This window comes from Ascaphus truei, chromosome 6 (assembly GCF_040206685.1).
Source record: "Ascaphus truei isolate aAscTru1 chromosome 6, aAscTru1.hap1, whole genome shotgun sequence".
In the NCBI taxonomy this organism is placed as follows: Eukaryota; Metazoa; Chordata; class Amphibia; order Anura; family Ascaphidae; genus Ascaphus; species Ascaphus truei.
The window spans coordinates 136128918-136155750 of NC_134488.1; the positions used below are offsets into that span (position 1 = coordinate 136128918).

Sequence of the window (26833 nt, forward strand, 5' to 3'; positions counted from 1 at the left end):
GTCGGCAACTACCACTTCCTAACTCTCTCCCAGCTCATACACCCGGGGACCTCTGCCCACAACTACCACCTCCTAACTCTCTCCCAGCTCATACACCTGGGTCCTCTGCCGGCAACTACCACACCCTAACTCTCTCCCAGCTCATACACCCGGGCCTCTGCCCGCAACTACCATTTCCTAACTCTCTGCCAGCTCATACACCCGGGGCCTCTGCCGGCAACTACCACTTCCTAACTCTCTCCCAGCTCATACACCTGGGGACCTCTGCCGGCAACCACCACCTCCTAACTCTCTCCCAGCTCATACACCCGGGGGTCTCTGCCCGCAACTACCACTTCCTAACTCTCTCCCAGCTCATACACCCGAGGGCCTCTGCCCGCAACTACCACTTCCTAACTCTCTCCCAGCTCATTCACCCGGGGGTCTCTGCCCACAACTACCACTTCCAACTCTCTCCCAGCTCATACACCTGGGGGCCTCTGCCCGCAACTACCACCTCCTAACTCTCTCCCAGCTCATACACCCGGGGGTCTCTGCCTGCTACTACCACTTCCTAACTCTCTCCAAGCTCATACACCCGGGGCCTCTGCCCACAACTACCACTTCCTTACTCTCTCCCAGCTCATACACCCGGGGCCTCTTCCGGCAACTACCACTCCCTAACTCTCTCCCAGCTCATACACCCGGGGCCTCTGCCCGCTACTACCACTTCCTAACTCTCTCCCAGCTCATACAGCCAGGGCCTCTGCCCGCTACTACCACTTCCTAACTCTCTCCCAGCTCATACACCCGGGGCCTCTTCCCACACCTACCACTTCCTTAGTCTCTCCCAGCTCATACACCCGGGGCCTCTGCCGGCACCTACCACTTCCTAACTCTCCCAGCTCATACACCCGGGGGCCTCTGCCAGCAACTACCACTTCCTAACTCTCTCCCAGCTCATACACCTGGGGGCCTCTGCCGGCCACTACCACTTCCAAACTCTCTCCCAGCTCATAAACGTGGGGGCCTCTGCCCACAACTACCACTTCCTAACTCTCTCCCAGCTCATACACCCGGGGCCTCTGCCCACAACTACCACTTCCTAACTCTCTCCCAGCTCATACACCCGGGGTCTCTGCCCGCAGCTACCACTTCCTAACTCTCTCCCAGCTCATACACCCGGGGCCTCTGCCCGCAACTACCACTTCCTAACTCTCCCAGCTCATACACCCGGGGCCTATGCCCGCAACTACCACTTCCTAACTCTCTCCCAGCTCATACACCTGGGGACCTCTGCCGGCAACTACCACTTCCTAACTCTCTCCCAGCTCATACAACCGGGGGCCTCTGCCGGCCACTACCACTTCCTAACTCTCTCCCAGCTCATACAACCGGGGGCCTCTGCAGGCCACTACCACTTCCAAACTCTCTCCCAGCTCATAAACGTGGGGGCCTCTGCCGGCAACTACCACTTCCTAACTCTCTCCCAGCTCATACACCCGGGGCCTCTGCCCGCAGCTACCACTTCCTAACTCTCTCCCAGCTCATACACCCGGGGCCTCTGTCGGCAACTACCACTTCCTAACTCTCTCCCAGCTCATACACCCGGGGTCTCTGCCCGCAGCTACCACTTCCTAACTCTCTCCCAGCTCATACACCCGGGGCCTCTGTCGGCAACTACCACTTCCTAACTCTCTCCCAGCTCATACACCAGGGCCTCTGTCGGCAACTACCACCTCCTAACTCTCTCCCAGCTCATTAACTCAGGGGCCTCTGCCGGCAACTAACACCTCCTAACTCTCTTCCAGCTCATACACCCGGGGGCCTCTGCCGGCAACTACCACTTCCAAACTCTCTCCCAGCTCATACACCCGGGGCCTCTGCCCGCAGCTACCACTTCCTAACTCTCTCCCAGCTCATACACCCGGGGCCTCTGCCCACAACTACCACTTCCTAACTCTCTCCCAGCTCATACACCCGGGGCCTCTGCCCGCAACTACCACCTCCTAACTCTCTCCCAGCTCATACACCTGGGGCCTCTGCCCACAACTACCACTTCCTAACTCTCTCCCAGCTCATACACCCGGGGACCTCTGCCCACAACTACCACCTCCTAACTCTCTCCCAGCTCATACACCTGGGGCCTCTGCCGGCAACTACCACACCCTAACTCTCTCCCAGCTCATACACCCGGGCCTCTGCCCGCAACTACCATTTCCTAACTCTCACCCAGCTCATACACCCAAGGGCCTCTGCCCACAGCTACCACTTCCTAACTCTCTGCCAGCTCATACACCCGGGGCCTCTGCCGGCAACTACCACTTCCTAACTCTCTCCCAGCTCATACACCTTGGGACCTCTGCCGGCAACTACCACCTCCTAACTCTCTCCCAGCTCATACACCCGGGGGTCTCTGCCCGCAACTACCACTTCCTAACTCTCTCCCAGCTCATACACCTGGGGGTCTCTGCCTGCAACTAGCACACCCTAACTCTCTCCCAGCTCATACACTGGGGCCTCTGCCCGCAACTACCACTTCCTAACTCTCTCCCAGCTCATTCACCCGGGGGTCTCTGCCCACAACTACCACTTCCAACTCTCTCCCAGCTCATACACCTGGGGGCCTCTGCCCACAACTACCACCTCCTAACTCTCTCCCAGCTCATACACCCGGGGGTCTCTGCCTGCTACTACCACTTCCTAACTCTTTCCAAGCTCATACACCCGGGGCCTCTGCCCACAACTACCACTTCCTTACTCTCTCCCAGCTCATACACCCGGGGCCTCTTCCGGCAACTACCACTCCCTAACTCTCTCCCAGCTCATACACCCGGGGCCTCTGCCCGCTACTACCACTTCCTAACTCTCTCCCAGCTCATACAGCCAGGGCCTCTGCCCACAACTACCACTTCCTTACTCTCTCCCAGCTCATACACCCGGGGGTCTCTGCCCGCTACTACCACTTCCTAACTCTCTCCCAGCTCATACACCCGGGGCCTCTTCCCACACCTACCACTTCCTTAGTCTCTCCCAGCTCATACACCCGGGGCCTCTGCCGGCACCTACCACTTCCTAACTCTCCCAGGTCATACACCCGGGGGCCTCTGCCAGCAACTACCACTTCCTAACTCTCTCCCAGCTCATACACCTGGGGACCTCTGCCGGCAACTACCACCTCCTAACTCTCTCCCAGCTCATACACCCGGGGGCCTCTGCCGGCAACTACCACTTCCTAACTCTCTCCCAGCTCATACACCCGGGGCCTCTGCCCGCAACTACCACTTCCAAACTCTCTCCCAGCTCATAAACGTGGGGGCCTCTGCCCGCAACTACTACTTCCTAACACTCTCCCAACTCATACACTCAGGGGCCTCTGCCGGCAACTACCACCTCCTAACTCTCTTCCAGCTCATACACCCGGGGGCCTCTGCCGGCAACTACCACTTCCAAACTCTCTCCCAGCTCATACACCCGGGGCCTCTGCCCGCAACTACCACTTCCTAACTCTCTCCCAGCTCATACACCCGGGGCCTCTGCCCGCAGCTACCACTTCCTAACTCTCTCCCAGCTCATACACCCGGGGCCTCTGCCCGCAACTACCACCTCCTAACTCTCTCCCAGCTCATACACCCGGGGCCTCTGTCGGCAACTACCACTTCCTAACTCTCTCCCAGCTCATACACCCGGGGTCTCTGCCCGCAACTACCACTTCCAAACTCTCTCCCAGCTCATACACCCGGGGCCTCTGCCCGCAGCTACCACTTCCTAACTCTCTCCCAGCTCATACACCCGGGGCCTCTGCCCGCAACTACCACCTCCTAACTCTCTCCCAGCTCATACACCCGGGGCCTCTGTCGGCAACTACCACTTCCTAACTCTCTCCCAGCTCATACACCCGGGGTCTCTGCCCGCAGCTACCACTTCCTAACTCTCTCCCAGCTCATACACCCGGGGCCTCTGCCCACAACTACCACTTCCTAACTCTCTCCCAGCTCATACACCCGAGGGCCTCTGCCCGCAACTACCACTTCCTAACTCTCTCCCAGCTCATTCACCCGGGGGTCTCTGCCCACAACTACCACTTCCAACTCTCTCCCAGCTCATACACCTGGGGGCCTCTGCCCGCAACTACCACCTCCTAACTCTCTCCCAGCTCATACACCCGGGGGTCTCTGTCTGCTACTACCACTTCCTAACTCTCTCCAAGCTCATACACCCGGGGCCTCTGCCCACAACTACCACTTCCTTACTCTCTCCCAGCTCATACACCCGGGGCCTCTTCCGGCAACTACCACTCCCTAACTCTCTCCCAGCTCATACACCCGGGGCCTCTGCCCGCTACTACCACTTCCTAACTCTCTCCCAGCTCATACAGCCAGGGCCTCTGCCCGCTACTACCACTTCCTAACTCTCTCCCAGCTCATACACCCGGGGCCTCTTCCCACACCTACCACTTCCTTAGTCTCTCCCAGCTCATACACCCGGGGCCTCTGCCGGCACCTACCACTTCCTAACTCTCCCAGCTCATACACCCGGGGGCCTCTGCCAGCAACTACCACTTCCTAACTCTCTCCCAGCTCATACACCTGGGGGCCTCTGCCGGCCACTACCACTTCCAAACTCTCTCCCAGCTCATACACCCGGGGGTCTCTGCCCACAACTACCACTTCCTAACTCTCTCCCAGCTCATACACCCGGGGCCTCTGCCCACAACTACCACTTCCTAACTCTCTCCCAGCTCATACACCCGGGGTCTCTGCCCGCAGCTACCACTTCCTAACTCTCTCCCAGCTCATACACCCGGGGCCTCTGCCCGCAACTACCACTTCCTAACTCTCCCAGCTCATACACCCGGGGCCTATGCCCGCAACTACCACTTCCTAACTCTCTCCCAGCTCATACACCTGGGGACCTCTGCCGGCAACTACCACTTCCTAACTCTCTCCCAGCTCATACAACCGGGGGCCTCTGCCGGCCACTACCACTTCCTAACTCTCTCCCAGCTCATACAACCGGGGGCCTCTGCAGGGCACTACCACTTCCAAACTCTCTCCCAGCTCATAAACGTGGGGGCCTCTGCCGGCAACTACCACTTCCTAACTCTCTCCCAGCTCATACACCCGGGGCCTCTGCCCGCAGCTACCACTTCCTAACTCTCTCCCAGCTCATACACCCGGGGCCTCTGTCGGCAACTACCACTTCCTAACTCTCTCCCAGCTCATACACCCGGGGTCTCTGCCCGCAGCTACCACTTCCTAACTCTCTCCCAGCTCATACACCCGGGGCCTCTGTCGGCAACTACCACTTCCTAACTCTCTCCCAGCTCATACACCAGGGCCTCTGTCGGCAACTACCACCTCCTAACTCTCTCCCAGCTCATACACTCAGGGGCCTCTGCCGGCAACTACCACCTCCTAACTCTCTTCCAGCTCATACACCCGGGGGCCTCTGCCGGCAACTACCACTTCCAAACTCTCTCCCAGCTCATACACCCGGGGCCTCTGCCCGCAACTACCACTTCCTAACTCTCTCCCAGCTCATACACCCGGGGCCTCTGCCCGCAGCTACCACTTCCTAACTCTCTCCCAGCTCATACACCCGGGGCCTCTGCCCACAACTACCACTTCCTAACTCTCTCCCAGCTCATACACCCGGGGCCTCTGCCCGCAACTACCACCTCCTAACTCTCTCCCAGCTCATACACCTGGGGCCTCTGCCCACAACTACCACTTCCTAACTCTCTCCCAGCTCATACACCCGGGGACCTCTGCCCACAACTACCACCTCCTAACTCTCTCCCAGCTCATACACCTGGGGCCTCTGCCGGCAACTACCACACCCTAACTCTCTCCCAGCTCATACACCCGGGCCTCTGCCCGCAACTACCATTTCCTAACTCTCACCCAGCTCATACACCCAAGGGCCTCTGCCCACAGCTACCACTTCCTAACTCTCTGCCAGCTCATACACCCGGGGCCTCTGCCGGCAACTACCACTTCCTAACTCTCTCCCAGCTCATACACCTGGGGACCTCTGCCGGCAACTACCACCTCCTAACTCTCTCCCAGCTCATACACCCGGGGGTCTCTGCCCGCAACTACCACTTCCTAACTCTCTCCCAGCTCATACACCTGGGGGTCTCTGCCTGCAACTAGCACACCCTAACTCTCTCCCAGCTCATACACTGGGGCCTCTGCCGGCCACTACCACTTCCTAACTCTCTCCCAGCTCATACAACCGGGGGCCTCTGCAGGGCACTACCACTTCCAAACTCTCTCCCAGCTCATAAACGTGGGGGCCTCTGCCGGCAACTACCACTTCCTAACTCTCTCCCAGCTCATACACCCGGGGCCTCTGCCCGCAGCTACCACTTCCTAACTCTCTCCCAGCTCATACACCCGGGGCCTCTGTCGGCAACTACCACTTCCTAACTCTCTCCCAGCTCATACACCCGGGGTCTCTGCCCGCAGCTACCACTTCCTAACTCTCTCCCAGCTCATACACCCGGGGCCTCTGTCGGCAACTACCACTTCCTAACTCTCTCCCAGCTCATACACCAGGGCCTCTGTCGGCAACTACCACCTCCTAACTCTCTCCCAGCTCATACACTCAGGGGCCTCTGCCGGCAACTACCACCTCCTAACTCTCTTCCAGCTCATACACCCGGGGGCCTCTGCCGGCAACTACCACTTCCAAACTCTCTCCCAGCTCATACACCCGGGGCCTCTGCCCGCAACTACCACTTCCTAACTCTCTCCCAGCTCATACACCCGGGGCCTCTGCCCGCAGCTACCACTTCCTAACTCTCTCCCAGCTCATACACCCGGGGCCTCTGCCCACAACTACCACTTCCTAACTCTCTCCCAGCTCATACACCCGGGGCCTCTGCCCGCAACTACCACCTCCTAACTCTCTCCCAGCTCATACACCTGGGGCCTCTGCCCACAACTACCACTTCCTAACTCTCTCCCAGCTCATACACCCGGGGACCTCTGCCCACAACTACCACCTCCTAACTCTCTCCCAGCTCATACACCTGGGGCCTCTGCCGGCAACTACCACACCCTAACTCTCTCCCAGCTCATACACCCGGGCCTCTGCCCGCAACTACCATTTCCTAACTCTCACCCAGCTCATACACCCAAGGGCCTCTGCCCACAGCTACCACTTCCTAACTCTCTGCCAGCTCATACACCCGGGGCCTCTGCCGGCAACTACCACTTCCTAACTCTCTCCCAGCTCATACACCTGGGGACCTCTGCCGGCAACTACCACCTCCTAACTCTCTCCCAGCTCATACACCCGGGGGTCTCTGCCCGCAACTACCACTTCCTAACTCTCTCCCAGCTCATACACCTGGGGGTCTCTGCCTGCAACTAGCACACCCTAACTCTCTCCCAGCTCATACACTGGGGCCTCTGCCCGCAACTACCACTTCCTAACTCTCTCCCAGCTCATTCACCCGGGGGTCTCTGCCCACAACTACCACTTCCAACTCTCTCCCAGCTCATACACCTGGGGGCCTCTGCCCACAACTACCACCTCCTAACTCTCTCCCAGCTCATACACCCGGGGGTCTCTGCCTGCTACTACCACTTCCTAACTCTTTCCAAGCTCATACACCCGGGGCCTCTGCCCACAACTACCACTTCCTTACTCTCTCCCAGCTCATACACCCGGGGCCTCTTCCGGCAACTACCACTCCCTAACTCTCTCCCAGCTCATACACCCGGGGCCTCTGCCCGCTACTACCACTTCCTAACTCTCTCCCAGCTCATACAGCCAGGGCCTCTGCCCACAACTACCACTTCCTTACTCTCTCCCAGCTCATACACCCGGGGGTCTCTGCCCGCTACTACCACTTCCTAACTCTCTCCCAGCTCATACACCCGGGGCCTCTTCCCACACCTACCACTTCCTTAGTCTCTCCCAGCTCATACACCCGGGGCCTCTGCCGGCACCTACCACTTCCTAACTCTCCCAGGTCATACACCCGGGGGCCTCTGCCAGCAACTACCACTTCCTAACTCTCTCCCAGCTCATACACCTGGGGACCTCTGCCGGCAACTACCACCTCCTAACTCTCTCCCAGCTCATACACCCGGGGGCCTCTGCCGGCAACTACCACTTCCTAACTCTCTCCCAGCTCATACACCCGGGGGCCTCTGCCGGCAACTACCACTTCCAAACTCTCTCCCAGCTCATACACCCGGGGCCTCTGCCCGCAACTACTACTTCCTAACACTCTCCCAACTCATACACTCAGGGGCCTCTGCCGGCAACTACCACCTCCTAACTCTCTTCCAGCTCATACACCCGGGGGCCTCTGCCGGCAACTACCACTTCCAAACTCTCTCCCAGCTCATACACCCGGGGCCTCTGCCCGCAACTACCACTTCCTAACTCTCTCCCAGCTCATACACCCGGGGCCTCTGCCCGCAGCTACCACTTCCTAACTCTCTCCCAGCTCATACACCCGGGGCCTCTGCCCGCAACTACCACCTCCTAACTCTCTCCCAGCTCATACACCCGGGGCCTCTGTCGGCAACTACCACTTCCTAACTCTCTCCCAGCTCATACACCCGGGGTCTCTGCCCGCACCTACCACTTCCAAACTCTCTCCCAGCTCATACACCCGGGGCCTCTGCCCGCAGCTACCACTTCCTAACTCTCTCCCAGCTCATACACCCGGGGCCTCTGCCCGCAACTACCACCTCCTAACTCTCTCCCAGCTCATACACCCGGGGCCTCTGTCGGCAACTACCACTTCCTAACTCTCTCCCAGCTCATACACCCGGGGTCTCTGCCCGCAGCTACCACTTCCTAACTCTCTCCCAGCTCATACACCCGGGGCCTCTGCCCACAACTATCACTTCCTAACTCTCTCCCAGCTCATACACCCGAGGGCCTCTGCCCGCAACTACCACTTCCTAACTCTCTCCCAGCTCATTCACCCGGGGGTCTCTGCCCACAACTACCACTTCCAACTCTCTCCCAGCTCATACACCTGGGGGCCTCTGCCCGCAACTACCACCTCCTAACTCTCTCCCAGCTCATACACCCGGGGGTCTCTGCCTGCTACTACCACTTCCTAACTCTCTCCAAGCTCATACACCCGGGGCCTCTGCCCACAACTACCACTTCCTTACTCTCTCCCAGCTCATACACCCGGGGCCTCTTCCGGCAACTACCACTCCCTAACTCTCTCCCAGCTCATACACCCGGGGCCTCTGCCCGCTACTACCACTTCCTAACTCTCTCCCAGCTCATACAGCCAGGGCCTCTGCCCGCTACTACCACTTCCTAACTCTCTCCCAGCTCATACACCCGGGGCCTCTTCCCACACCTACCACTTCCTTAGTCTCTCCCAGCTCATACACCCGGGGCCTCTGCCGGCACCTACCACTTCCTAACTCTCCCAGCTCATACACCCGGGGGCCTCTGCCAGCAACTACCACTTCCTAACTCTCTCCCAGCTCATACACCTGGGGGCCTCTGCCGGCCACTACCACTTCCAAACTCTCTCCCAGCTCATAAACGTGGGGGCCTCTGCCCACAACTACCACTTCCTAACTCTCTCCCAGCTCATACACCCGGGGCCTCTGCCCACAACTACCACTTCCTAACTCTCTCCCAGCTCATACACCCGGGGTCTCTGCCCGCAGCTACCACTTCCTAACTCTCTCCCAGCTCATACACCCGGGGCCTCTGCCCGCAACTACCACTTCCTAACTCTCCCAGCTCATACACCCGGGGCCTATGCCCGCAACTACCACTTCCTAACTCTCTCCCAGCTCATACACCTGGGGACCTCTGCCGGCAACTACCACTTCCTAACTCTCTCCCAGCTCATACAACCGGGGGCCTCTGCCGGCCACTACCACTTCCTAACTCTCTCCCAGCTCATACAACCGGGGGCCTCTGCAGGCCACTACCACTTCCAAACTCTCTCCCAGCTCATAAACGTGGGGGCCTCTGCCGGCAACTACCACTTCCTAACTCTCTCCCAGCTCATACACCCGGGGCCTCTGCCCGCAGCTACCACTTCCTAACTCTCTCCCAGCTCATACACCCGGGGCCTCTGTCGGCAACTACCACTTCCTAACTCTCTCCCAGCTCATACACCCGGGGTCTCTGCCCGCAGCTACCACTTCCTAACTCTCTCCCAGCTCATACACCCGGGGCCTCTGTCGGCAACTACCACTTCCTAACTCTCTCCCAGCTCATACACCAGGGCCTCTGTCGGCAACTACCACCTCCTAACTCTCTCCCAGCTCATACACTCAGGGGCCTCTGCCGGCAACTACCACCTCCTAACTCTCTTCCAGCTCATACACCCGGGGGCCTCTGCCGGCAACTACCACTTCCAAACTCTCTCCCAGCTCATACACCCGGGGCCTCTGCCCGCAACTACCACTTCCTAACTCTCTCCCAGCTCATACACCCGGGGCCTCTGCCCGCAGCTACCACTTCCTAACTCTCTCCCAGCTCATACACCCGGGGCCTCTGCCCACAACTACCACTTCCTAACTCTCTCCCAGCTCATACACCCGGGGCCTCTGCCCGCAACTACCACCTCCTAACTCTCTCCCAGCTCATACACCTGGGGCCTCTGCCCACAACTACCACTTCCTAACTCTCTCCCAGCTCATACACCCGGGGACCTCTGCCCACAACTACCACCTCCTAACTCTCTCCCAGCTCATACACCTGGGGCCTCTGCCGGCAACTACCACACCCTAACTCTCTCCCAGCTCATACACCCGGGCCTCTGCCCGCAACTACCATTTCCTAACTCTCACCCAGCTCATACACCCAAGGGCCTCTGCCCACAGCTACCACTTCCTAACTCTCTGCCAGCTCATACACCCGGGGCCTCTGCCGGCAACTACCACTTCCTAACTCTCTCCCAGCTCATACACCTGGGGACCTCTGCCGGCAACTACCACCTCCTAACTCTCTCCCAGCTCATACACCCGGGGGTCTCTGCCCGCAACTACCACTTCCTAACTCTCTCCCAGCTCATACACCTGGGGGTCTCTGCCGGCAACTAGCACACCCTAACTCTCTCCCAGCTCATACACTGGGGCCTCTGCCCGCAACTACCACTTCCTAACTCTCTCCCAGCTCATTCACCCGGGGGTCTCTGCCCACAACTACCACTTCCAACTCTCTCCCAGCTCATACACCTGGGGGCCTCTGCCCACAACTACCACCTCCTAACTCTCTCCCAGCTCATACACCCGGGGGTCTCTGCCTGCTACTACCACTTCCTAACTCTTTCCAAGCTCATACACCCGGGGCCTCTGCCCACAACTACCACTTCCTTACTCTCTCCCAGCTCATACACCCGGGGCCTCTTCCGGCAACTACCACTCCCTAACTCTCTCCCAGCTCATACACCCGGGGCCTCTGCCCGCTACTACCACTTCCTAACTCTCTCCCAACTCATACAGCCAGGGCCTCTGCCCACAACTACCACTTCCTTACTCTCTCCCAGCTCATACACCCGGGGGTCTCTGCCCGCTACTACCACTTCCTAACTCTCTCCCAGCTCATACACCCGGGGCCTCTTCCCACACCTACCACTTCCTTAGTCTCTCCCAGCTCATACACCCGGGGCCTCTGCCGGCACCTACCACTTCCTAACTCTCCCAGGTCATACACCCGGGGGCCTCTGCCAGCAACTACCACTTCCTAACTCTCTCCCAGCTCATACACCTGGGGACCTCTGCCGGCAACTACCACCTCCTAACTCTCTCCCAGCTCATACACCCGGGGGCCTCTGCCGGCAACTACCACTTCCTAACTCTCTCCCAGCTCATACACCCGGGGCCTCTGCCCGCAACTACCACTTCCTAACTCTCCCAGCTCATACACCCGGGGCCTATGCCCGCAACTACCACTTCCTAACTCTCTCCCAGCTCATACACCTGGGGACCTCTGCCGGCAACTACCACTTCCTAACTCTCTCCCAGCTCATACAACCGGGGGCCTCTGCCGGCCACTACCACTTCCTAACTCTCTCCCAGCTCATACAACCGGGGGCCTCTGCCGGCCACTACCACTTCCAAACTCTCTCCCAGCTCATAAACGTGGGGGCCTCTGCCGGCAACTACCACTTCCTAACTCTCTCCCAGCTCATACACCCGGGGCCTCTGCCCGCAGCTACCACTTCCTAACTCTCTCCCAGCTCATACACCCGGGGCCTCTGTCGGCAACTACCACTTCCTAACTCTCTCCCAGCTCATACACCCGGGGACCTCTGCCCACAACTACCACCTCCTAACTCTCTCCCAGCTCATACACCTGGGTCCTCTGCCGGCAACTACCACACCCTAACTCTCTCCCAGCTCATACACCCGGGCCTCTGCCCGCAACTACCATTTCCTAACTCTCTGCCAGCTCATACACCCGGGGCCTCTGCCGGCAACTACCACTTCCTAACTCTCTCCCAGCTCATACACCTGGGGACCTCTGCCGGCAACCACCACCTCCTAACTCTCTCCCAGCTCATACACCCGGGGGTCTCTGCCCGCAACTACCACTTCCTAACTCTCTCCCAGCTCATACACCTGGGGGTCTCTGCCCGCAACTACCACACCCTAACTCTCTCCCAGCTCATACACCCGAGGGCCTCTGCCCGCAACTACCACTTCCTAACTCTCTCCCAGCTCATTCACCCGGGGGTCTCTGCCCACAACTACCACTTCCAACTCTCTCCCAGCTCATACACCTGGGGGCCTCTGCCCGCAACTACCACCTCCTAACTCTCTCCCAGCTCATACACCCGGGGGTCTCTGCCTGCTACTACCACTTCCTAACTCTCTCCAAGCTCATACACCCGGGGCCTCTGCCCACAACTACCACTTCCTTACTCTCTCCCAGCTCATACACCCGGGGCCTCTTCCGGCAACTACCACTCCCTAACTCTCTCCCAGCTCATACACCCGGGGCCTCTGCCCGCTACTACCACTTCCTAACTCTCTCCCAGCTCATACAGCCAGGGCCTCTGCCCGCTACTACCACTTCCTAACTCTCTCCCAGCTCATACACCCGGGGCCTCTTCCCACACCTACCACTTCCTTAGTCTCTCCCAGCTCATACACCCGGGGCCTCTGCCGGCACCTACCACTTCCTAACTCTCCCAGCTCATACACCCGGGGGCCTCTGCCAGCAACTACCACTTCCTAACTCTCTCCCAGCTCATACACCTGGGGGCCTCTGCCGGCCACTACCACTTCCAAACTCTCTCCCAGCTCATAAACGTGGGGGCCTCTGCCCACAACTACCACTTCCTAACTCTCTCCCAGCTCATACACCCGGGGCCTCTGCCCACAACTACCACTTCCTAACTCTCTCCCAGCTCATACACCCGGGGTCTCTGCCCGCAGCTACCACTTCCTAACTCTCTCCCAGCTCATACACCCGGGGCCTCTGCCCGCAACTACCACTTCCTAACTCTCCCAGCTCATACACCCGGGGCCTATGCCCGCAACTACCACTTCCTAACTCTCTCCCAGCTCATACACCTGGGGACCTCTGCCGGCAACTACCACTTCCTAACTCTCTCCCAGCTCATACAACCGGGGGCCTCTGCCGGCCACTACCACTTCCTAACTCTCTCCCAGCTCATACAACCGGGGGCCTCTGCAGGCCACTACCACTTCCAAACTCTCTCCCAGCTCATAAACGTGGGGGCCTCTGCCGGCAACTACCACTTCCTAACTCTCTCCCAGCTCATACACCCGGGGCCTCTGCCCGCAGCTACCACTTCCTAACTCTCTCCCAGCTCATACACCCGGGGCCTCTGTCGGCAACTACCACTTCCTAACTCTCTCCCAGCTCATACACCCGGGGTCTCTGCCCGCAGCTACCACTTCCTAACTCTCTCCCAGCTCATACACCCGGGGCCTCTGTCGGCAACTACCACTTCCTAACTCTCTCCCAGCTCATACACCAGGGCCTCTGTCGGCAACTACCACCTCCTAACTCTCTCCCAGCTCATACACTCAGGGGCCTCTGCCGGCAACTACCACCTCCTAACTCTCTTCCAGCTCATACACCCGGGGGCCTCTGCCGGCAACTACCACTTCCAAACTCTCTCCCAGCTCATACACCCGGGGCCTCTGCCCGCAGCTACCACTTCCTAACTCTCTCCCAGCTCATACACCCGGGGCCTCTGCCCACAACTACCACTTCCTAACTCTCTCCCAGCTCATACACCCGGGGCCTCTGCCCGCAACTACCACCTCCTAACTCTCTCCCAGCTCATACACCTGGGGCCTCTGCCCACAACTACCACTTCCTAACTCTCTCCCAGCTCATACACCCGGGGACCTCTGCCCACAACTACCACCTCCTAACTCTCTCCCAGCTCATACACCTGGGGCCTCTGCCGGCAACTACCACACCCTAACTCTCTCCCAGCTCATACACCCGGGCCTCTGCCCGCAACTACCATTTCCTAACTCTCACCCAGCTCATACACCCAAGGGCCTCTGCCCACAGCTACCACTTCCTAACTCTCTGCCAGCTCATACACCCGGGGCCTCTGCCGGCAACTACCACTTCCTAACTCTCTCCCAGCTCATACACCTTGGGACCTCTGCCGGCAACTACCACCTCCTAACTCTCTCCCAGCTCATACACCCGGGGGTCTCTGCCCGCAACTACCACTTCCTAACACTCTCCCAGCTCATACACCTGGGGGTCTCTGCCTGCAACTAGCACACCCTAACTCTCTCCCAGCTCATACACTGGGGCCTCTGCCCGCAACTACCACTTCCTAACTCTCTCCCAGCTCATTCACCCGGGGGTCTCTGCCCACAACTACCACTTCCAACTCTCTCCCAGCTCATACACCTGGGGGCCTCTGCCCACAACTACCACCTCCTAACTCTCTCCCAGCTCATACACCCGGGGGTCTCTGCCTGCTACTACCACTTCCTAACTCTTTCCAAGCTCATACACCCGGGGCCTCTGCCCACAACTACCACTTCCTTACTCTCTCCCAGCTCATACACCCGGGGCCTCTTCCGGCAACTACCACTCCCTAACTCTCTCCCAGCTCATACACCCGGGGCCTCTGCCCGCTACTACCACTTCCTAACTCTCTCCCAGCTCATACAGCCAGGGCCTCTGCCCACAACTACCACTTCCTTACTCTCTCCCAGCTCATACACCCGGGGGTCTCTGCCCGCTACTACCACTTCCTAACTCTCTCCCAGCTCATACACCCGGGGCCTCTTCCCACACCTACCACTTCCTTAGTCTCTCCCAGCTCATACACCCGGGGCCTCTGCCGGCACCTACCACTTCCTAACTCTCCCAGGTCATACACCCGGGGGCCTCTGCCAGCAACTACCACTTCCTAACTCTCTCCCAGCTCATACACCTGGGGACCTCTGCCGGCAACTACCACCTCCTAACTCTCTCCCAGCTCATACACCCGGGGGCCTCTGCCGGCAACTACCACTTCCTAACTCTCTCCCAGCTCATACACCCGGGGCCTCTGCCCGCAACTACCACTTCCAAACTCTCTCCCAGCTCATAAACGTGGGGGCCTCTGCCCGCAACTACTACTTCCTAACACTCTCCCAACTCATACACTCAGGGGCCTCTGCCGGCAACTACCACCTCCTAACTCTCTTCCAGCTCATACACCCGGGGGCCTCTGCCGGCAACTACCACTTCCAAACTCTCTCCCAGCTCATACACCCGGGGCCTCTGCCCGCAACTACCACTTCCTAACTCTCTCCCAGCTCATACACCCGGGGCCTCTGCCCGCAGCTACCACTTCCTAACTCTCTCCCAGCTCATACACCCGGGGCCTCTGCCCGCAACTACCACCTCCTAACTCTCTCCCAGCTCATACACCCGGGGCCTCTGTCGGCAACTACCACTTCCTAACTCTCTCCCAGCTCATACACCCGGGGTCTCTGCCCGCAACTACCACTTCCAAACTCTCTCCCAGCTCATACACCCGGGGCCTCTGCCCGCAGCTACCACTTCCTAACTCTCTCCCAGCTCATACACCCGGGGCCTCTGCCCGCAACTACCACCTCCTAACTCTCTCCCAGCTCATACACCCGGGGCCTCTGTCGGCAACTACCACTTCCTAACTCTCTCCCAGCTCATACACCCGGGGTCTCTGCCCGCAGCTACCACTTCCTAACTCTCTCCCAGCTCATACACCCGGGGCCTCTGCCCACAACTACCACTTCCTAACTCTCTCCCAGCTCATACACCCGAGGGCCTCTGCCCGCAACTACCACTTCCTAACTCTCTCCCAGCTCATTCACCCGGGGGTCTCTGCCCACAACTACCACTTCCAACTCTCTCCCAGCTCATACACCTGGGGGCCTCTGCCCGCAACTACCACCTCCTAACTCTCTCCCAGCTCATATACCCGGGGGTCTCTGTCTGCTACTACCACTTCCTAACTCTCTCCAAGCTCATACACCCGGGGCCTCTGCCCACAACTACCACTTCCTTACTCTCTCCCAGCTCATACACCCGGGGCCTCTTCCGGCAACTACCACTCCCTAACTCTCTCCCAGCTCATACACCCGGGGCCTCTGCCCGCTACTACCACTTCCTAACTCTCTCCCAGCTCATACAGCCAGGGCCTCTGCCCGCTACTACCACTTCCTAACTCTCTCCCAGCTCATACACCCGGGGCCTCTTCCCACACCTACCACTTCCTTAGTCTCTCCCAGCTCATACACCCGGGGCCTCTGCCGGCACCTACCACTTCCTAACTCTCCCAGCTCATACACCCGGGGGCCTCTGCCAGCAACTACCACTTCCTAACTCTCTCCCAGCTCATACACCTGGGGGCCTCTGCCGGCCACTACCACTTCCAAACTCTCTCCCAGCTCATACACCCGGGGGTCTCTGCCCACAACTACCACTTCCTAACTCTCTCCCAGCTCATACACCCGGGGCCTCTGCCCACAACTACCACTTCCTAACTCTCTCCCAGCTCATACACCCGGGGTCTCTGCCCGCAGCTACCACTTCCTAACTCTCTCCCAGCTCATACACCCGGGGCCTCTGCCCGCAACTACCACTTCCTAACTCTCCCAGCTCATACACCCGGGGCCTATGCCCGCAACTACCACTTCCTAACTCTCTCCCAGCTCATACACCTGGGGACCTCTGCCGGCAACTACCACTTCCTAACTCTCTCCCAGCTCATACAACCGGGGGCCTCTGCCGGCCACTATCACTTCCTAACTCTCTCCCAGCTCATACAACCGGGGGCCTCTGCAGGGCACTACCACTTCCAAACTCTCTCCCAGCTCATAAACGTGGGGGCCTCTGCCGGCAACTACCACTTCCTAACTCTCTCCCAGCTCATACACCCGGGGCCTCTGCCCGCAGCTACCACTTCCTAACTCTCTCCCAGCTCATACACCCGGGGCCTCTGTCGGCAACTACCACTTCCTAACTCTCTCCCAGCTCATACACCCGGGGTCTCTGCCCGCAGCTACCACTTCCTAACTCTCTCCCAGCTCATACACCCGGGGCCTCTGTCGGCAACTACCACTTCCTAACTCTCTCCCAGCTCATACACCAGGGCCTCTGTCGGCAACTACCACCTCCTAACTCTCTCCCAGCTCATACACTCAGGGGCCTCTGCCGGCAACTACCACCTCCTAACTCTCTTCCAGCTCATACACCCGGGGGCCTCTGCCGGCAACTACCACTTCCAAACTCTCTCCCAGCTCATACACCCGGGGCCTCTGCCCGCAACTACCACTTCCTAACTCTCTCCCAGCTCATACACCCGGGGCCTCTGCCCGCAGCTACCACTTCCTAACTCTCTCCCAGCTCATACACCCGGGGCCTCTGCCCACAACTACCACTTCCTAACTCTCTCCCAGCTCATACACCCGGGGCCTCTGCCCGCAACTACCACCTCCTAACTCTCTCCCAGCTCATACACCTGGGGCCTCTGCCCACAACTACCACTTCCTAACTCTCTCCCAGCTCATACACCCGGGGACCTCTGCCCACAACTACCACCTCCTAACTCTCTCCCAGCTCATACACCTGGGGCCTCTGCCGGCAACTACCACACCCTAACTCTCTCCCAGCTCATACACCCGGGCCTCTGCCCGCAACTACCATTTCCTAACTCTCACCCAGCTCATACACCCAAGGGCCTCTGCCCACAGCTACCACTTCCTAACTCTCTGCCAGCTCATACACCCGGGGCCTCTGCCGGCAACTACCACTTCCTAACTCTCTCCCAGCTCATACACCTGGGGACCTCTGCCGGCAACTACCACCTCCTAACTCTCTCCCAGCTCATACACCCGGGGGTCTCTGCCCGCAACTACCACTTCCTAACTCTCTCCCAGCTCATACACCTGGGGGTCTCTGCCGGCAACTAGCACACCCTAACTCTCTCCCAGCTCATACACTGGGGCCTCTGCCCGCAACTACCACTTCCTAACTCTCTCCCAGCTCATTCACCCGGGGGTCTCTGCCCACAACTACCACTTCCAACTCTCTCCCAGCTCATACACCTGGGGGCCTCTGCCCACAACTACCACCTCCTAACTCTCTCCCAGCTCATACACCCGGGGGTCTCTGCCTGCTACTACCACTTCCTAACTCTTTCCAAGCTCATACACCCGGGGCCTCTGCCCACAACTACCACTTCCTTACTCTCTCCCAGCTCATACACCCGGGGCCTCTTCCGGCAACTACCACTCCCTAACTCTCTCCCAGCTCATACACCCGGGGCCTCTGCCCGCTACTACCACTTCCTAACTCTCTCCCAGCTCATACAGCCAGGGCCTCTGCCCACAACTACCACTTCCTTACTCTCTCCCAGCTCATACACCCGGGGGTCTCTGCCCGCTACTACCACTTCCTAACTCTCTCCCAGCTCATACACCTGGGGGTCTCTGCCTGCAACTAGCACACCCTAACTCTCTCCCAGCTCATACACTGGGGCCTCTGCCGGCCACTACCACTTCCTAACTCTCTCCCAGCTCATACAACCGGGGGCCTCTGCAGGGCACTACCACTTCCAAACTCTCTCCCAGCTCATAAACGTGGGGGCCTCTGCCGGCAACTACCACTTCCTAACTCTCTCCCAGCTCATACACCCGGGGCCTCTGCCCGCAGCTACCACTTCCTAACTCTCTCCCAGCTCATACACCCGGGGCCTCTGTCGGCAACTACCACTTCCTAACTCTCTCCCAGCTCATACACCCGGGGTCTCTGCCCGCAGCTACCACTTCCTAACTCTCTCCCAGCTCATACACCCGGGGCCTCTGTCGGCAACTACCACTTCCTAACTCTCTCCCAGCTCATACACCAGGGCCTCTGTCGGCAACTACCACCTCCTAACTCTCTCCCAGCTCATACACTCAGGGGCCTCTGCCGGCAACTACCACCTCCTAACTCTCTTCCAGCTCATACACCCGGGGGCCTCTGCCGGCAACTACCACTTCCAAACTCTCTCCCAGCTCATACACCCGGGGCCTCTGCCCGCAACTACCACTTCCTAACTCTCTCCCAGCTCATACACCCGGGGCCTCTGCCCGCAGCTACCACTTCCTAACTCTCTCCCAGCTCATACACCCGGGGCCTCTGCCCACAAATTCCACTTCCTAACTCTCTCCCAGCTCATACACCCGGGGCCTCTGCCCGCAACTACCACCTCCTAACTCTCTCCCAGCTCATACACCTGGGGCCTCTGCCCACAACTACCACTTCCTAACTCTCTCCCAGCTCATACACCCGGGGACCTCTGCCCACAACTACCACCTCCTAACTCTCTCCCAGCTCATACACCTGGGGCCTCTGCCGGCAACTACCACACCCTAACTCTCTCCCAGCTCATACACCCGGGCCTCTGCCCGCAACTACCATTTCCTAACTCTCACCCAGCTCATACACCCAAGGGCCTCTGCCCACAGCTACCACTTCCTAACTCTCTGCCAGCTCATACACCCGGGGCCTCTGCCGGCAACTACCACTTCCTAACTCTCTCCCAGCTCATACACCTGGGGACCTCTGCCGGCAACTACCACCTCCTAACTCTCTCCCAGCTCATACACCCGGGGGTCTCTGCCCGCAACTACCACTTCCTAACTCTCTCCCAGCTCATACACCTGGGGGTCTCTGCCTGCAACTAGCACACCCTAACTCTCTCCCAGCTCATACACTGGGGCCTCTGCCCGCAACTACCACTTCCTAACTCTCTCCCAGCTCATTCACCCGGGGGTCTCTGCCCACAACTACCACTTCCAACTCTCTCCCAGCTCATACACCTGGGGGCCTCTGCCCACAACTACCACCTCCTAACTCTCTCCCAGCTCATACACCCGGGGGTCTCTGCCTGCTACTACCACTTCCTAACTCTTTCCAAGCTCATACACCCGGGGCCTCTGCCCACAACTACCACTTCCTTACTCTCTCCCAGCTCATACACCCGGGGCCTCTTCCGGCAACTACCACTCCCTAACTCTCTCCCAGCTCATACACCCGGGGCCTCTGCCCGCTACTACCACTTCCTAACTCTCTCCCAGCTCATACAGCCAGGGCCTCTGCCCACAACTACCACTTCCTTACTCTCTCCCAGCTCATACACCCGGGGGTCTCTGCCCGCTACTACCACTTCCTAACTCTCTCCCAGCTCATACACCCGGGGCCTCTTCCCACACCTACCACTTCCTTAGTCTCTCCCAGCTCATACACCCGGGGCCTCTGCCGGCACCTACCACTTCCTAACTCTCCCAGGTCATACACCCGGGGGCCTCTGCCAGCAACTACCACTTCCTAACTCTCTCCCAGCTCATACACCTGGGGACCTCTGCCGGCAACTACCACCTCCTAACTCTCTCCCAGCTCATACACCCGGGGGCCTCTGCCGGCAACTACCACTTCCTAACTCTCTCCCAGCTCATACACCCGGGGGCCTCTGCCGGCAACTACCACTTCCAAACTCTCTCCCAGCTCATACACCCGGGGCCTCTGCCCGCAACTACTACTTCCTAACACTCTCCCAACTCATACACTCAGGGGCCTCTGCCGGCAACTACCACCTCCTAACTCTCTTCCAGCTCATACACCCGGGGGCCTCTGCCGGCAACTACCACTTCCAAACTCTCTCCCAGCTCATACACCCGGGGCCTCTGCCCGCAACTACCACTTCCTAACTCTCTCCCAGCTCATACACCCGGGGCCTCTGCCCGCAGCTACCACTTCCTAACTCTCTCCCAGCTCATACACCCGGGGCCTCTGCCCGCAACTACCACCTCCTAACTCTCTCCCATCTCATACACCCGGGGCCTCTGTCGGCAACTACCACTTCCTAACTCTCTCCCAGCTCATACACCCGGGGTCTCTGCCCGCACCTACCACTTCCAAACTCTCTCCCAGCTCATACACCCGGGGCCTCTGCCCGCAGCTACCACTTCCTAACTCTCTCCCAGCTCATACACCCGGGGCCTCTGACCGCAACTACCACCTCCTAACTCTCTCCCAGCTCATACACCCGGGGCCTCTGTCGGCAACTACCACTTCCTAACTCTCTCCCAGCTCATACACCCGGGGTCTCTGCCCGCAGCTACCACTTCCTAACTCTCTCCCAGCTCATACACCCGGGGCCTCTGCCCACAACTATCACTTCCTAACTCTCTCCCAGCTCATACACCCGAGGGCCTCTGCCCGCAACTACCACTTCCTAACTCTCTCCCAGCTCATTCACCCGGGGGTCTCTGCCCACAACTACCACTTCCAACTCTCTCCCAGCTCATACACCTGGGGGCCTCTGCCCGCAACTACCACCTCCTAACTCTCTCCCAGCTCATACACCCGGGGGTCTCTGCCTGCTACTACCACTTCCTAACTCTCTCCAAGCTCATACACCCGGGGCCTCTGCCCACAACTACCACTTCCTTACTCTCTCCCAGCTCATACACCCGGGGCCTCTTCCGGCAACTACCACTCCCTAACTCTCTCCCAGCTCATACACCCGGGGCCTCTGCCCGCTACTACCACTTCCTAACTCTCTCCCAGCTCATACAGCCAGGGCCTCTGCCCGCTACTACCACTTCCTAACTCTCTCCCAGCTCATACACCCGGGGCCTCTTCCCACACCTACCACTTCCTTAGTCTCTCCCAGCTCATACACCCGGGGCCTCTGCCGGCACCTACCACTTCCTAACTCTCCCAGCTCATACACCCGGGGGCCTCTGCCAGCAACTACCACTTCCTAACTCTCTCCCAGCTCATACACCTGGGGGCCTCTGCCGGCCACTACCACTTCCAAACTCTCTCCCAGCTCATAAACGTGGGGGCCTCTGCCCACAACTACCACTTCCTAACTCTCTCCCAGCTCATACACCCGGGGCCTCTGCCCACAACTACCACTTCCTAACTCTCTCCCAGCTCATACACCCGGGGTCTCTGCCCGCAGCTACCACTTCCTAACTCTCTCCCAGCTCATACACCCGGGGCCTCTGCCCGCAACTACCACTTCCTAACTCTCCCAGCTCATACACCCGGGGCCTATGCCCGCAACTACCACTTCCTAACTCTCTCCCAGCTCATACACCTGGGGACCTCTGCCGGCAACTACCACTTCCTAACTCTCTCCCAGCTCATACAACCGGGGGCCTCTGCCGGCCACTACCACTTCCTAACTCTCTCCCAGCTCATACAACCGGGGGCCTCTGCAGGCCACTACCACTTCCAAACTCTCTCCCAGCTCATAAACGTGGGGGCCTCTGCCGGCAACTACCACTTCCTAACTCTCTCCCAGCTCATACACCCGGGGCCTCTGCCCGCAGCTACCACTTCCTAACTCTCTCCCAGCTCATACACCCGGGGCCTCTGTCGGCAACTACCACTTCCTAACTCTCTCCCAGCTCATACACCCGGGGTCTCTGCCCGCAGCTACCACTTCCTAACTCTCTCCCAGCTCATACACCCGGGGCCTCTGTCGGCAACTACCACTTCCTAACTCTCTCCCAGCTCATACACCAGGGCCTCTGTCGGCAACTACCACCTCCTAACTCTCTCCCAGCTCATACACTCAGGGGCCTCTGCCGGCAACTACCACCTCCTAACTCTCTTCCAGCTCATACACCCGGGGGCCTCTGCCGGCAACTACCACTTCCAAACTCTCTCCCAGCTCATACACCCGGGGCCTCTGCCCGCAACTACCACTTCCTAACTCTCTCCCAGCTCATACACCCGGGGCCTCTGCCCGCAGCTACCACTTCCTAACTCTCTCCCAGCTCATACACCCGGGGCCTCTGCCCACAACTACCACTTCCTAACTCTCTCCCAGCTCATACACCCGGGGCCTCTGCCCGCAACTACCACCTCCTAACTCTCTCCCAGCTCATACACCTGGGGCCTCTGCCCACAACTACCACTTCCTAACTCTCTCCCAGCTCATACACCCGGGGACCTCTGCCCACAACTACCACCTCCTAACTCTCTCCCAGCTCATACACCTGGGGCCTCTGCCGGCAACTACCACACCCTAACTCTCTCCCAGCTCATACACCCGGGCCTCTGCCCGCAACTACCATTTCCTAACTCTCACCCAGCTCATACACCCAAGGGCCTCTGCCCACAGCTACCACTTCCTAACTCTCTGCCAGCTCATACACCCGGGGCCTCTGCCGGCAACTACCACTTCCTAACTCTCTCCCAGCTCATACACCTGGGGACCTCTGCCGGCAACTACCACCTCCTAACTCTCTCCCAGCTCATACACCCGGGGGTCTCTGCCCGCAACTACCACTTCCTAACTCTCTCCCAGCTCATACACCTGGGGGTCTCTGCCGGCAACTAGCACACCCTAACTCTCTCCCAGCTCATACACTGGGGCCTCTGCCCGCAACTACCACTTCCTAACTCTCTCCCAGCTCATTCACCCGGGGGTCTCTGCCCACAACTACCACTTCCAACTCTCTCCCAGCTCATACACCTGGGGGCCTCTGCCCACAACTACCACCTCCTAACTCTCTCCCAGCTCATACACCCGGGGGTCTCTGCCTGCTACTACCACTTCCTAACTCTTTCCAAGCTCATACACCCGGGGCCTCTGCCCACAACTACCACTTCCTTACTCTCTCCCAGCTCATACACCCGGGGCCTCTTCCGGCAACTACCACTCCCTAACTCTCTCCCAGCTCATACACCCGGGGCCTCTGCCCGCTACTACCACTTCCTAACTCTCTCCCAGCTCATACAGCCAGGGCCTCTGCCCACAACTACCACTTCCTTACTCTCTCCCAGCTCATACACCCGGGGGTCTCTGCCCGCTACTACCACTTCCTAACTCTCTCCCAGCTCATACACCCGGGGCCTCTTCCCACACCTACCACTTCCTTAGTCTCTCCCAGCTCATACACCCGGGGCCTCTGCCGGCACCTACCACTTCCTAACTCTCCCAGGTCATACACCCGGGGGCCTCTGCCAGCAACTACCACTTCCTAACTCTCTCCCAGCTCATACACCTGGGGACCTCTGCCGGCAACTACCACCTCCTAACTCTCTCCCAGCTCATACACCCGGGGGCCTCTGCCGGCAACTACCACTTCCTAACTCTCTCCCAGCTCATACACCCGGGGCCTCTGCCCGCAACTACCACTTCCAAACTCTCTCCCAGCTCATAAACGTGGGGGCCTCTGCCCGCAACTACTACTTCCTAACACTCTCCCAACTCATACACTCAGGGGCCTCTGCCGGCAACTACCACCTCCTAACTCTCTTCCAGCTCATACACCCGGGGGCCTCTGCCGGCAACTACCACTTCCAAACTCTCTCCCAGCTCATACACCCGGGGCCTCTGCCCGCAACTACCACTTCCTAACTCTCTCCCAGCTCATACACCCGGGGCCTCTGCCCGCAGCTACCACTTCCTAACTCTCTCCCAGCTCATACACCCGGGGCCTCTGCCCGCAACTACCACCTCCTAACTCTCTCCCAGCTCATACACCCGGGGCCTCTGTCGGCAACTACCACTTCCTAACTCTCTCCCAGCTCATACACCCGGGGTCTCTGCCCGCAACTACCACTTCCAAACTCTCTCCCAGCTCATACACCCGGGGCCTCTGCCCGCAGCTACCACTTCCTAACTCTCTCCCAGCTCATACACCCGGGGCCTCTGCCCGCAACTACCACCTCCTAACTCTCTCCCAGCTCATACACCCGGGGCCTCTGTCGGCAACTACCACTTCCTAACTCTCTCCCAGCTCATACACCCGGGGTCTCTGCCCGCAGCTACCACTTCCTAACTCTCTCCCAGCTCATACACCCGGGGCCTCTGCCCACAACTACCACTTCCTAACTCTCTCCCAGCTCATACACCCGGGGCCTCTGTCGGCAACTACCACCTCCTAACTCTCTCCCAGCTCATACACTCAGGGGCCTCTGCCGGCAAATACCACTTCCTAACTCTCTCCCAGCTCATACACCCGGGGTCTCTGCCCGCAGCTACCACTTCCTAACTCTCTTCCAGCTCATACACCCGGGGGCCTCTGCCGGCAACTACCACTTCCAAACTCTCTCCCAGCTCATACACCCGGGGCCTCTGCCCGCAACTACCACCTCCTAACTCTCTCCCAGCTCATACACCCGGGGCCTCTGTCGGCAACTACCACTTCCTAACTCTCTCCCAGCTCATACACCCGGGGTCTCTGCCCGCAACTACCACTTCCAAACTCTCTCCCAGCTCATACACCCGGGGCCTCTGCCCGCAACTACCACTTCCTAACTCTCTCCCAGCTCATACACCCGGGGCCTCTGCCCGCAACTACCACCTCCTAACTCTCTCCCAGCTCATACTGCTGCGGCCAAGTTTATTCGAGCATTTGCCCGTTCTTGGCCGCAGCAGTAGCCTGGCGCGCGCCCGAGTGTGACGGGCGCGCGCCGAAGCAGCGGAAGAGCGCCCTCCGATCGGGGCGCTCTCCCTACCACTACCGGGTCCGCCGGGTCCCCCGGAACCCCCTGCCGCCGTCCCGCAGATCGCGGGACACCAGGGCTCCCTCGGGGAGCCCTGGACGCGCGTGCAGGGGGCGCAGGCTCCCGAAGACGCGTGACCGCGCGTCTATGACGCGCGGCACGCCGAGGGGCAGCCACAAGCAAGCCGGGAAATATCCCGGCTTGCGGTACCGACCACACTGCAATAAAGTGTGTCGGTACTGTACACCCGGGGCCTCTGCCCGCAACTACCACTTCCTAACTCTCTCCCAGCTCATACACCCGGGGCCTCTGCCAACAACTACCACTTCCTAACTTTCTCCCAGCTCATACACCCGGGGCCTCTGCCTGCAACTACCACTTCCTAACTCTCTCCCAGCTCATACACCCTGGGCCTGCCCGCAACTACCACCTCCTAACTCTCTCCCAGCTCATACACCCGGGGCCTCTGTCGGCAACTACCACTTCCTAACTCTCTCCCAGCTCATACACCCGGGGCCTCTGCCCGCAACTACCACTTCCTAACTCTCTCCCAGCTCATACACCCGGGGCCTCTGCCCGCAGCTACCACTTACTCTCTTCTCCCAACAACACAGAAGCCTTGGCCCTTGGTTTACACAGTGTGGTGGCTGCACGCGGGCTGTACATACCTGCACCAGTTAATTACTCCCCTCCAAGCAGACGGGCGTTTTTCTTTGATGCATTGTTGAAACTTGAATGAAAAACCCTAACTGCTGCAAAGCGATTTACAAGGACGGGCGGGTATTTATACAGCTACTTTACACGGCCCAGACTGTCTGATCCTGTGTGTGGGCGATGTTACTTGTGCGTGAATATGGAAGGCAGGAGGTGCAGGCAGGACAGGAGGTGCAGGCAGGACAGG

General features: G+C 59.3%; 1 protein-coding gene across 1 annotated transcript in view; it reads left to right on the forward strand.

Moving 5' to 3' along the window:
- The window catches only part of LOC142497958 (ly6/PLAUR domain-containing protein 3-like), a 71407-nt gene that overhangs the window by 17981 nt on the left and 26593 nt on the right, over window positions 1-26833 (forward strand). The gene's annotated exons all lie outside the window — the stretch shown is intronic.